The sequence below is a fragment of the Periophthalmus magnuspinnatus genome, chromosome 16 (assembly GCF_009829125.3).
Source record: "Periophthalmus magnuspinnatus isolate fPerMag1 chromosome 16, fPerMag1.2.pri, whole genome shotgun sequence".
NCBI classification, from domain to species: domain Eukaryota; kingdom Metazoa; phylum Chordata; class Actinopteri; order Gobiiformes; family Gobiidae; genus Periophthalmus; species Periophthalmus magnuspinnatus.
In genome coordinates, this window is record NC_047141.1 from 17,254,476 (window position 1) to 17,267,038 (window position 12,563).

Consider the following 12,563-nt stretch of genomic DNA (forward strand, 5'->3'; position numbering starts at 1 on the left):
TGTTTTGTAGCAGTTTTGCGTTTTAAACATGACGAAACGGACAAAACAAAGGAAGTACGTGACCGAGGACACTGTGGATGTTTGTACAAGTTAAACTAGAGGCATCTCGGACCCGGGGCGGTTCGTGGAACCGAGTGAAGATCTCATGTACTCGATCCTCCAACCTCTAACCACTGAGCCACTGTCACAGAATGACTGTCACACTGTCACATGTACAGTGTATTTTTAGTTTCCAGTGTGTGTTTGTTTACATTTTGAAGTGTGTGTATTTGTTCACTGTTTGCAGTGTGTGGTTTGTAAATATATATTTATTTTGGCCCATACCACTTGTTTTGACTATATTTTATATACAAATATACATTTTATATTGTGTTTTCATATGATATATAAATATACAGTAATAGAGCAGCTGGGTGTGCAGATACAGATTCCTCTCAGTGTGTGTTGGTCATTGAATACTGTCACTACTTTATGAGTTGTAAAAATCAAATAATTGTGTCATATACTGAAAAAGAGTTAACGGACTGTCTCCCAGACACAGTAGGACAATCTCACTCAGTGCACAGCAAAAGCTTCACACAATGGCTTATACTCATAATACAAGTCAGAGCTTTATCATAAAAATGTTAAGTGTGTTTTCAACATTGGAGTTTACAGTTGGCTTGATTTGGTTGGAAGTTCATGTTTTGCCATAGTTAAAATTAAATATTTATACTTCCAATAGCATTAACATACTACACAGGTCATGAGCAAGATTTTTGTCATTTTGCCATAACTGGTAAAAGCACTTAATTAAAAGTCTTATAACAGAAATGTAAATGCTGTAATTTGATTCTTTTAATAAACCATTTAACTTGGATGGATGCGAAGCAGCATGACCACAGTGCACAGGTCTGATGTCCCTCACAGTGGTTCATGGGACCGCTCAGGGAGTTTGTGTGTTTGCTCAGACTCGTGAAAAATTAGAGGGAACATTGGTCTAGACTACAAGTGAAACCCTTCAGGCATTATATTTTGATGATACATGTAACAAGACTTTCATGGATGGTTAACTAAGTAAATCTATGTGGTAAGGTACTCCCCTACAGAATATAATCATTCTATTTTTATAACAGCCAAACCTTAATGTACAACCTGACCAGTGAACATAAAAGTATTAGTCACATTCACTAAGTATACATGCATGCTGGGTTTAGAATATCCCAAATCACATAAACACATCTGGAGTACTCCGATCACGCTAGGAGAGCCATTCAACTGCATGAACAAGAAACAGGCAAATATTAGACATGTGTACTCACTCATTTTAGATCAGCGATGAAGCAAATTGGCCCATCCACAGTGGACTTGCTGTGACCAGTTCTCTGGAAATCAAGACAAAAACTGGATCAAGAAGGGAACATAGTTATTTGGACATGTAAAAGTGATTTATTATGTTTTTTACAAGACTGGGGCAGAGTGTTAAAACGTTTGAGCTCACTAGATGCCCTTCTCTCATGAATAAATTACAGTTTATAAAAATCTGTTTTCATGTTTATTTCACCATTTTCCTCACAATGGCTTTGTACACCAAAACTCTGTTCATTATCTGATTTGTGGAGTTATCAGGTTATTGAAATGTCACGTTACATTAGTTGTGAGTAACATGATGAACTAATGTATTAGCTCATGTATCATTATATTAAAAAATCTATGGATTAACTCACACGTTTTTCTTTTGTGCATGTTAACACACACCAAAAATCAAACCAAATTATTCTAGTTACTTGTTTTTTACTGGTAAACGTACCCACCGATTGCTGATGATTTTGGCAGTGGATATTTCAATGACTCAGGGTATTAAGGGATGCGTGTGTATTGAGAATAGGACTTGTACAGTGCACACACCTGTCTACAAAGGGCTGTTGTTAGTGAAGTGTCGTGTGTGTAATCTGAACTGTTGTGTACACAGGGAGTGGGTGCAGACATCAGCAGTGTGTGAATGTTAGGCTCCTCCGAGGGTTCGATTTCAGACTGATAAATCCCCCTGTGAAAGCATCACAACAGGACCAGACAGACAGACCATATGTGCTCCTCTATATGTGATGTACTATAGTGTGAGAACAGGATTTACATTACAGTGCCCCTTGGTAAAACTGGCACAGCTGATAAAAATGTGTATGTTGATACTCTCCACTTTTGATATGTGGATTATGAACCTTTGTAATACAGTCAACCTGGAAAGACTTCGTTTGGAGAATGAGGGGTGGCTGCTTTTCAAAGAGCTTGGGAACCTGTGTTGGAACATCTCCTGGGAAGCTTATTGGATGAGATGGGTTTAATGTTTTGTCATGTTGTTTTGTTTCCTAGATAATTTATAAGTTACCTAAACATGGCTTCACCCACTTATGTTGTGATGAGTGATGATTTTTATGATGCTGTTTTGATGTGTTAAAGCATGTCTTTAAATGTTTTAGTTGAGGTCTAAGTATCAAACATATGTAAAACCATAGTAAAATTGTGCACAAGTACAGATAGATCACTTTTTTGGATTTGCCTGGCAAATCCAGAATAATATCTCTCTGTATTTCTTATACAGATTGCTAGAAGTCTGGTCCCCGTGTCCTCTGTTATGTCTCATGAGGTGACGTTTTTCAGTGACACATGTGAAACTAAGGTGCTCATTGGTCATTTATGATTTACAAATAAAAGTAAATTGATCTCACCTCACATTAACAGAGTCCACGATGTTTTTCACCACTTTTTTTGTCTTTATTATTTATAGTGTAGTTAGGGCAGACCATGCCTGTCCCTGATTGGCTAATCCACCTGTCAATTACTCCCATTTGAAAACGAGGAGATTCACCGGTGAGGAAGTATTGAGGAAGTCAGTGTTCTGGATCCCAGGCTAAATAAACAATGTACTCAATATTATAATTTTTAATACATTCATAACAGCATACACAATATGAGTAATATTTTGAAACAAACTTTATATTTGCCTTATGCTAAAAGTGTAGGTTTGTGTTTTTTTAAGTATCTGCAGCCGTGACAAAACGAGGCAATTATTTCTTCACGGCTACACAAAAACACAATATAAATATCAATTCAAGCTGAAGTTACGAACAAGATTTGCAGTTCAAATCTGGTCATGTTTCTTTTTTCTAAAAAACTGGATTGACTCTTCTGTTGACATCTGACCTCAGCTCCAGTGTAAAGACTCACCACAGAGACACAACACAAACCCAGAGTCCACTTCAAATCTATACTTACAGTTTTATGACAGCTGTGGCATGTGGAGTTACATGAGATCTTGTCTCTTTGATTTGAGCTTTCTATAATGGGGAATGTCAACAGTCAGGCAGTCAGCAATATGACAGAAAGGGTATGCAAACTTTTGATCCAAGTTGAAGTGGTGAAAGAAAGAAATGCTCTATATTCTACAACACACAAAGCTTCAAATTAGAAGAGGGGTGTTCTCATAAATAATTATTTGTTTCTATTGTGCTAAATTGAATGCATAACATTGCAATGCACAAACATAAAATATACAAAATTTTAAATTCTTATGTTTCTGCAGTTTATATTTCTAAACAATATGGCTCTTGGTTGAGACTCCATTAGCCATGACATGCACATAATTTAATGACATTATTATGTTATCTCTTTTTTGGTATTTAGTATTAAAGAGGGAGCATTGCAGTTCCATGGATATTAATTGTTAACACAATTAATTTAGAACACCGTGTTACCTTTTATCGTTTTGAAAATGCTATACTCTCTGAAAACAACGTAATAAAAGGTTTAATTAGTTTCAGTTACGTTTTTGATGCTCTGAGTCCCCCCTCCCTTTGTTCCCTGCATTACTCCCCCTTCTGAGTGATATCCCAACACAATCAGTGTGCATCCTGCTGATGAAACTACTGCACATCACATCAGGTTTGTGAAGTTGTAGTGTATAGTTTTGTATCCTGATCTTGTATATTAAATGGCCGTGCAGGAGCATGAGTGGGAGAGTGACAGGGAGCTTCCTGGTTACATACACTTGCGAGCTGAGCCTTGTACACAGACACATTGAGACTAGACCTGTTATGATAATTACTATATCGACTTATTAGCATAGTAGCATATACTGAATGATACATTTTAGACGCCAATATTCATCATACTTTTTCTTCACACTAGTGGGAATTTTTTTTTGTTTTTTGTTTTTTTTTCTGTTCTATAATGCGATTTGAGCTGTAGAGATTTGAATTATGAACTTTTATGACTCATTATATCAAACTAACTACCTAAGTGTTGCATTCTGTTATTTATTTACTGCAGTTCATATTTTTTTTTTACCATTTTGTACATTTAGAATATTTTTTGGGGATAATTTTGCTTTATGGTTTGGTTTCAGTATATTATCATTCATCGTCTATATTTACTTCAGCAATATAACAAAATTTGTTATTGTGACAGGCCTAATAGGGAGACATGAAACCGTTCATGACAAACATAGACACAGTCATGTATGTTATGAGCATGATTAAAAACAATGGCACTGCTCGACTGCTCGGCTCAGTGGGACTAATCTCCAGATCCTGAACATTTGACCGGAGCTGAACGCTAAAGGTGGCGTCACAGTCATTTAGTCCATGACCAAATTACTTTATGTTTTAAACAATATGCAAAATACACAAATCCAACTCTGAGAACATTAACTTCTGAACGACAGAGGAAAGACCTTGTCAACACTTCCTTGACAAGTGTCCATAAATTATACAAAACATACATCACCTCTCTGTGTCGCTCAGCCTGTGCAGTGTGAACCAGCCTCCCGTATGTTCCCATGTTTTACAGCCTGTTCAGTCATATTCACAGGTGGCTCCAAGACTTCTCCCAACAATCTCTACAGCACACAGACGTAGCCACGAGGCAAAACCATAAATCACTCAGACTTTCTCCAAATTATAATATTTATTACACGAGCGAGCGCATGTTTATTCTGGAGCTGGAGGAATGACGGTTTCCATCACCAATCATCCCCTAATGGTTAAGTGCCACGCCAGACGAGCTTTGACAAGTGATAATTAAAGAAGCTCAGAGAGGGAGGGGAGGGAGGGGGAGACATACAGAGCACGTACTGGGATCTACAATCAAGTGGGAATGGATGAGATGTGGTGAATGTCATTTAACTGTTTTTTATCCAGGCTGTAGTCCACCTCTGGCCCATAGCTGCATTGGTCAGCTTTAGGGAGGTTAAAATAGGTGTAATGCGACCAACTTTGGTAGTAGGAGTCTCTTGCATTTGGACAAAGGATCAGTGTGGAGTGGATCAATATATTTTTGGAAGCAGGAAGCGGCAAAATTCAAAAACCTTTATCTAAGCTACTGTTACAACAAGGTTAGACATACAATTTTAAAATCTTTACATTTGTCAGTGTTAAAAATAGGAATATATAATGTGACTCCAGTTGCTGTGGAGACATATTGACAATTATCAGTTATTGGCCACTGCAGTGTGACAAATATCAGTTATTGGTATGGGCTGAAAAAGCTGTACTGGACCATTGCTATTGGACTTGTTATTATGTTCTCAAAGTCTATAATCTTGTTTTGCATGAGCCATATTTCTGGGTTACAATTAGTGCATGTCATTAAAAATATCAATAGTAAACAAATCAATATCCTCCATTCCTAGAGATAAATTAACAAATAGTTTTTGTGTAAATACCGCAGTTTATATTTGAGTATGCATAAGAGGGAGCCGTATGGATTTTAGCTGGAACAGTCTCCTGAACAGAAGGCTGAGAAAGGTGTATCTGAAACATTACCATAAATATTGGGTGTAAATTGGGTCTCAGAAGAAACATCACACCCAAATCCAGGTTTGTTTAGTTTTGTGCGTTTAAGTTGTCTCAGTTTAAAAAAAAAAAAAAAAAAAGGATTAGATGCAAAAGCTATACCTTGCTGCAGATAATTGAGCACTATATAAATTCCTTTATTTCTGAACTCTACTCTGTTGATAAAAATAATAAAAATGTCTATTTGTTCACTAATATAATATGTATAATATGTTACATATTAGTAATCAAATGCACGGTGATGACATTAAAGTATTAACGCCTCGGAGTTAATCTCAACTATTATGCAGCGTTTTTCTATTATATTTTTGATTATGTATTTTTCCTTGATTCTTTTTTAATTGTCACGCAGGGCAAAAGTTACTATTCTATGTCATTATATGACATTTAGGTAAATGATTGATGATGATGTGCTCCAGCGGCATTGAAGAATAGGTCAAATGCAGAGGACAAATTTCCCTAAAGGGACAATAACGTACCTTAACCACTGAAATAGGGCTGCAACTAGTCCGTCAAATACATTTCTATTGGATACTGACTTTAATTTTTTTTAACCAAATATGGTGACTGAAGAATGTATAAAGAAAGTGTCTTATTGATGAAAATTACAAATTGTTTATGTAATTTATAGCATTGTAATGTTTGTATCTTTTGGCATGTGTTCTATAGTCTGTAAGTCAATGATTATGATTATCAAAATACAATTATGGTTATTTTAATAGTTGACTGGGATTATTCCAATGAGTTGTTGCAGCCTTACGCTGAAGTATTCACACTCTTCTGACAAGAAACGTTGTTATTTAGGGTTAGATGCCACATAAATATATTGCAAATGTGATATAAATCATGAGCTGACAAGAAGAGTTTGCACCGTGTTTTGGAAAAGTATAATTTCAGTGTGTTCTGAGCAAACCTCTGCTTTATCCTCTCTGTGCTTGAATCATCAGATTTAGTCAGTTTGGAAAAGTCGCCTTGTCGTGTCAGCACTGAACTCCATATAACTCACTTTTACACCGCATTACTTCTGCAGACATTTTGTACATTCTGCTTTTGACAGACTAACATTGTTTTACACACTGTAACTCAATGCAGGGATTTAACATTTGGCTTCAAAGATAATACAGAACCAGCCACTGTGCAATGAGTGAGGAAAGTGTGGGTGAAAATGTACCTGTCAGCTTTCAGAACAGTTATCCAAGTGCAATGGTGCAGAGCAAGAGAGTAACTAAATCAGTTTTGAGATGCTAAAAGTGATATGCATACATTACTTGTAACATGTATTTATTTATTTATCTTTATTTATACAGGAGAACCCAATGAGAGCACTTGGGCTTGCTTTTTCATGGGCTCCCTGTTTAAAATACAATACAAACTTATAACAAAATGATTCAGTTCCGATTGTGTCACCAGTGTCTCTAGTTTTGCCTTTCCTTGGAGTGTGTTCCATTTTTGTAAAGCAAAACAGCTAAAAGTCCTTTTGCCCATCTCAGTTCTGGTGCAGCTCATCCTTAGACTTATGTAGTCACGTGATCTGGTATTAAATGTTCCAGTATCAATGATTAACAAGCATGTGAGGAATTCTGACAGGTTTTGATGTAGTCCCTTATAGATAAATTTCACACAGTGCTCTTCTCTTCTAACAGGCAGTGATGGCCAGTGATGGAGTTTCATAGAGAATCCAATGATGGGTTTCAAATCTATCCCCTGTAATAAAATGAAGGGCAGAGTGAAAAAGTCTGTACACCACAACTCCATAATCCAGTGCGGAGAGGAATGTTGCTTGCACTATTTCTTTTCTATAATTTACTGGGATACAATATTTGTAACAAAATTTTAATTTAGATTTTAAACTGCTACATAATTATGAAATATGTTTTTTAAAGAATACATTTTCATCAAACCAAAATCCAAGATATTTGTGTCGACTCTTTCAATGGATACACCATTTAGCGTATAAAGATTTGTAGCTTGCATATTACTTAAATGTTTAGTTTTTTTTTTGTTTTTTGTTTTTTTTGAAAAAATCATATACTTAGTTTTATTTGCATTTAAAGACAGTTTAAGATTTATGAGGAATTTCTGGATTTGATTAAAATCTTGTTGCAGCTTTAAAAATGCCTGATCAGCAGAGGGAGCACTTGCAAACAGAAAAGCATCATCTGCATATAAATATATGTGGCTGTTTTTTATTGTAACCAATTATTAATAAAAAAAGTAAAATGTAAGGGGCCCAAAATTGAGCCTTGAGGCACTCCTTTACTTAAAATTTAAAAATCTGATTTAAAATCATCGGCTTATACTGCCTAGGTTCTGAAAGATATTTTTGGAACCAATTACATGAGGCATTGTCAAATCCAATATGCTTCAGACACTTCAAGAGGACTCCATGATCCATTGAATCAAAAGGTTTAGTTAAATCAATAAACAGAGAAACTCAATCTTGTTTATCATCAAGCGCATCAAGGACTAAGAAAATGGCATTTAAACTTTAGTGTTTGCAGCGAGAGTACTATGTCCTTTTCTGAAAGCTGATTTATAAGACTTCAAAAATCAAGTTACACCTTATTTAAATAAGCTGTAACTTGATTTGTAACTAACTTTTCTGAAACTTTTGCAAGACAAGGTCATTTAAATATTGGACAGAAATTATTCACATTTTTAGCTGTCCCACCTTTATATAAAGGTAAAACATGTGCTGTTTTCCATAATTCTGGTATAACTGCTAGTTGAATTGATAAATTAAAAATATGTAAAAGAGGTATATATACAGGACTAATAAGTAACGTGCTGCACTGGAACTAAACTACTTAAACTTTTCTGGTGGGTGGGGCTGCTATCTGCTTGTCTCCATAGTGATGTCACATAGCTTTGCCTTTGTTTAATGGCTATCTAGCTTTGATTTAGTCAATTATGGATTCAATTCAATTCATCTTTATTTCGGACCCATGGTCCAGTTTTAAAACAGTGACAATACAAACAGTAAACATTTATGTTTTAAAAAGACACTCATACCAGTGTCTCCACATCTTGGACTGATGGTGGATTGCACTGAATATTATGTTTATGAGTGACATTATTATTTATTTTTCTGCCTTGTTCAGCCTGCAAATAAAAGAGTACATTAAAGTTCTTAGTACAGCTTGCAAAGTGTTCACTCATGCAGTGACAAACATCTCGGTCGCACTAGTCCATCGCGGCCTCCTGAAGAGCACCCGTAAAGCATCATTATTAGCCACTTGCAGCCTTTGGAGACTGGCTTTTCTGTAATGAGTCCAGTGGTGGGCAGTGTATAGTGGTGTAAAATATGATTTAAACATCATCTTTACATCATCAGAACAAGAACCAAACTTGAACATAAGAATATTAACTTGAGCATACAACATCCTGCATTGTCTATAAATATCATCATCTGCTATATAGTGATGATGCCACTGTGATGATATGCCCAATATATTTAATATTAGTTGTAACCTTCAACACAACATTAGACAGGCAAAAATCTGTATATCTCATGTGCTTGTCGTCTTTGGTCCTACAGATCATGATCATACTCTTAGTTGTGTTTTACTTAATATCATGCTCCACACCATAAGCTGAACACTTGCTGTAGACCAGCGGAGCTCGGACTAAAAACAACCAAGACTGCATACATTAAATGATTCAGGACAGGACAATTAACACCCAGACAGCCAGTTTTACATGTTTTGAGCTTTGTTGACAGTTCAACTAGAAAGAAATTGAATAAAACTGGGGACAAGATTCCTCCCTGTCTGACTCCACTGGTGACTCTAAATGGGGCAGAAACACTGTTTCCCCACATAAACCTTTCCAATACCTTGGAAAAACAAGCATACTCACTGTGGTGTGATGTGTGACCTCACCTGATGGCTTGTCTCCAAGGAAATCAATGACATACTGTGAAATACTACAGGCAAAACTATGACAAAAAGCTATAAAAGTTACATAATGCAACTGTTGGAGTGTTAGAGCCAGGACAACCATTTGGAGATACACCTCAGACTGATGGCTCAGAATGCCAGACAGGCTTCAGTTTATCTGCAGGGCAGCTGTGGCTACACAAGTGAGCAGCTAACTTGAATGAATAATGCAATCTAAAGTGCTTTTTGTATCTTTATAGGCATTATTATGACTGTCTTACCACTATGCTGGGTGCCCTACAAGTTCCTTCTTTGGAAAATCATCTTGCCAAGATCATTTTACACATGTTTATATTCACTACATTAATGTAAGAAATGCATTATTGAATACAAGAATGGTGAAATAAACTCACAGACTGTCCTCCCTCTGGGGATCAAACAGGTCAGTCCAACCTTAGGACCAGTCGTGCCAGCTAACTCATAAACCAACTACAACGACATCTATGACATTGTCTGTATAAAGACACTGTACCAAGAGAAATGAGGTGAAGCAGGCTCTCATCAGTGTCCCACATAAAAGTTTGGCACAAAAGTAAAGACAGCAAAGTTAAGGCTCTGCAGGGGATTAACAGAACAGCAGTGACAGTAATGCACCAATGGAGAAATTAACATATGCACAAATATAAAGAATGATATGCCATAAAACATCTGTCACATTTATTCAAACCTATATATTGCATATTTCTTAAAATCACTTCCTTCTACTCCATCATTTTACATAAAACTACATGCTGTTTTTGTCATGGAACCCTTGTCTAATTGGCAAACTTTAGTTCTTCATGTACTTAAAAATTACCTTGCTCTTCCAAACAACACATGTTGCAGGTGCAATGTCCCATTTAATAGATTAATCAAGGCTCTATTTGTGATGACAGCACTAACCCAAATTGCTTTGACCATATTCAAAATGCCACTGCTTTCTGTGAATATAAAATAACCCAAAAGTGACTTTTTCAAAATGTCACTCACAGGAGTGTACAATAAAATGACTGAGCCACACTACTCGAACAAATCCCAGCGCTGCTTACAACTCTTACGTCTGGGCTTTGTCCTTAGATGCAGACAGCACACAGTGGTCTGATTTTCTCACAAAGTGCCCCATTTACAGTGTATGGAGGGAAAACACAAAATGTACTGAATAAAGTGTAGAGAGTATCCCAGCTTCTTGTGGTGATGTAAATGATAAAGAATCTTCAAACTTGACTTCCCTCAAAATATTTTATTTCTAAAATAATTATTTTAAAAATGTGCCCATCTTGCCTGTTTTTCACATTTATTCTGTCCATGTTGTATTATTTTTAAATATAGTCTTTGTGCTGAGTTTACATGTTTTGGCTGCACATGTTTCCTTCAGGAGATCCACTTCCTCTAAAACACGTACAATAGGGTCCGCTCTGGAGCCAGGTCTTCCCTGAAGTTGAGATCTCAGTTATGAGTGGAATTACCCTGGTTAAATAAAAATAATGGATAATATTTATAATGGATTATATTTGATACAATTTTGGTATATTTTATTACAACTCCTGGTCACTAAATCATCTAAGCATGTTGTATATTGTAACTCGACAGCAACATTTTAGTTTTGAGTAAAGAAGAAGTCTACTGTAAATAAAAATATTACATCTTACCAGCACTGATGGTCATTTAGCTATAGATAAGGCCTATATCTCCACTTTACTTTCAGGTCCAGACTCAATCTGAACCCACTCTGCCACTGGGAAAGAAGTTTGAACTTCGACCTAATGCACTCCACAAAGCACAATGGCACTAACAGTACTAAGTGTATTATAGATCTGCAGCAGCACACCGCATTTTCTCATATACACACGCCACTGCAAAACTTTTCTCCTCCGTCTAGACATGTGGGCAGAATAATGACAGAGGGAAAGTGACAGAGCGCAGCGAACAGGGACTGAGGCAGAGATAATGAGAATAAAAACAGGCCAGAGGAAAGAGGAGAGGGAGCCAACATGGAGGGATGATCCAGCAGACAGCAGTGGGCGTCAGACACAACACATGGGCTGGAGACACGCTGACCTCCAGCAACGAGACTTCAATCAAGAAACATTGATGACATCTGACACGAGACTGTTCTGCTCTTACCTGGGACTGGAATAATGAGTCAATACTTCCTGTGCTTACTTTTTCTGACAATCAAGGAATCTACGATTAAACGAGCCGTCATAGTTGTTGTCCATGTGCACTTTAGACCAACCCTGGTGAACTTCCTGGGAAATGATGGCCGGTATGTACAGGTATGAATGCACAATGGACTCCAATTGGACCACACAAGCATTGAGCCCCTCCAGAATAGGGCAGGGTATCGTGATATTATCGGTATCAGTGATATTAAAGTATTTTCCTAGATATTGGTCCAATTAGTCCGATAAAGAAGATTTTGATGATAAGTGACACAAATAATTTTCTATGCTGCCCCAGTTTCTGTGTGCCTGTGTGTCATGAAACAAATTCTTTATGAAAAATCAACGATGTTATTAGTGAAAAGTGAATTTATAAACCTGACTATAACATTAATAAAGGGGCCTTGCTATGGATTTAAAAATCTTAATATTTAACAATAGTATTGGCAAATATCCTTTATCACTACAGTAGCAATACAAAGCAAATCAGGTATCGATATCAGCTCCAAAAAATTCATATCGAACTGAACTAAACCACGAAGATGAATTAAAATTTAAGTCCAGGGCGAAGTCATATAAACTTGGAATAACTAATGAATCAAACCAAATCCAAACAAGGTTAAACAATTATGAACTAAACCAATTAAATATAATGA

The 12,563-nt window shown here is 36.4% G+C and overlaps 1 protein-coding gene across 1 annotated transcript in view; it reads right to left on the reverse strand.

Moving 5' to 3' along the window:
* LOC117383380 (low-density lipoprotein receptor class A domain-containing protein 4-like) overlaps nucleotides 1-12,563 on the reverse strand; it is a 288,281-nt gene that overhangs the window by 247,341 nt on the left and 28,377 nt on the right. Inside the window, exon 2 of the mRNA XM_033980548.2 lies at nucleotides 1,302-1,364. The gene's annotated coding sequence lies outside the window, so the exon portion shown is untranslated. The remainder of the gene's footprint in view (nucleotides 1-1,301; nucleotides 1,365-12,563) is intronic.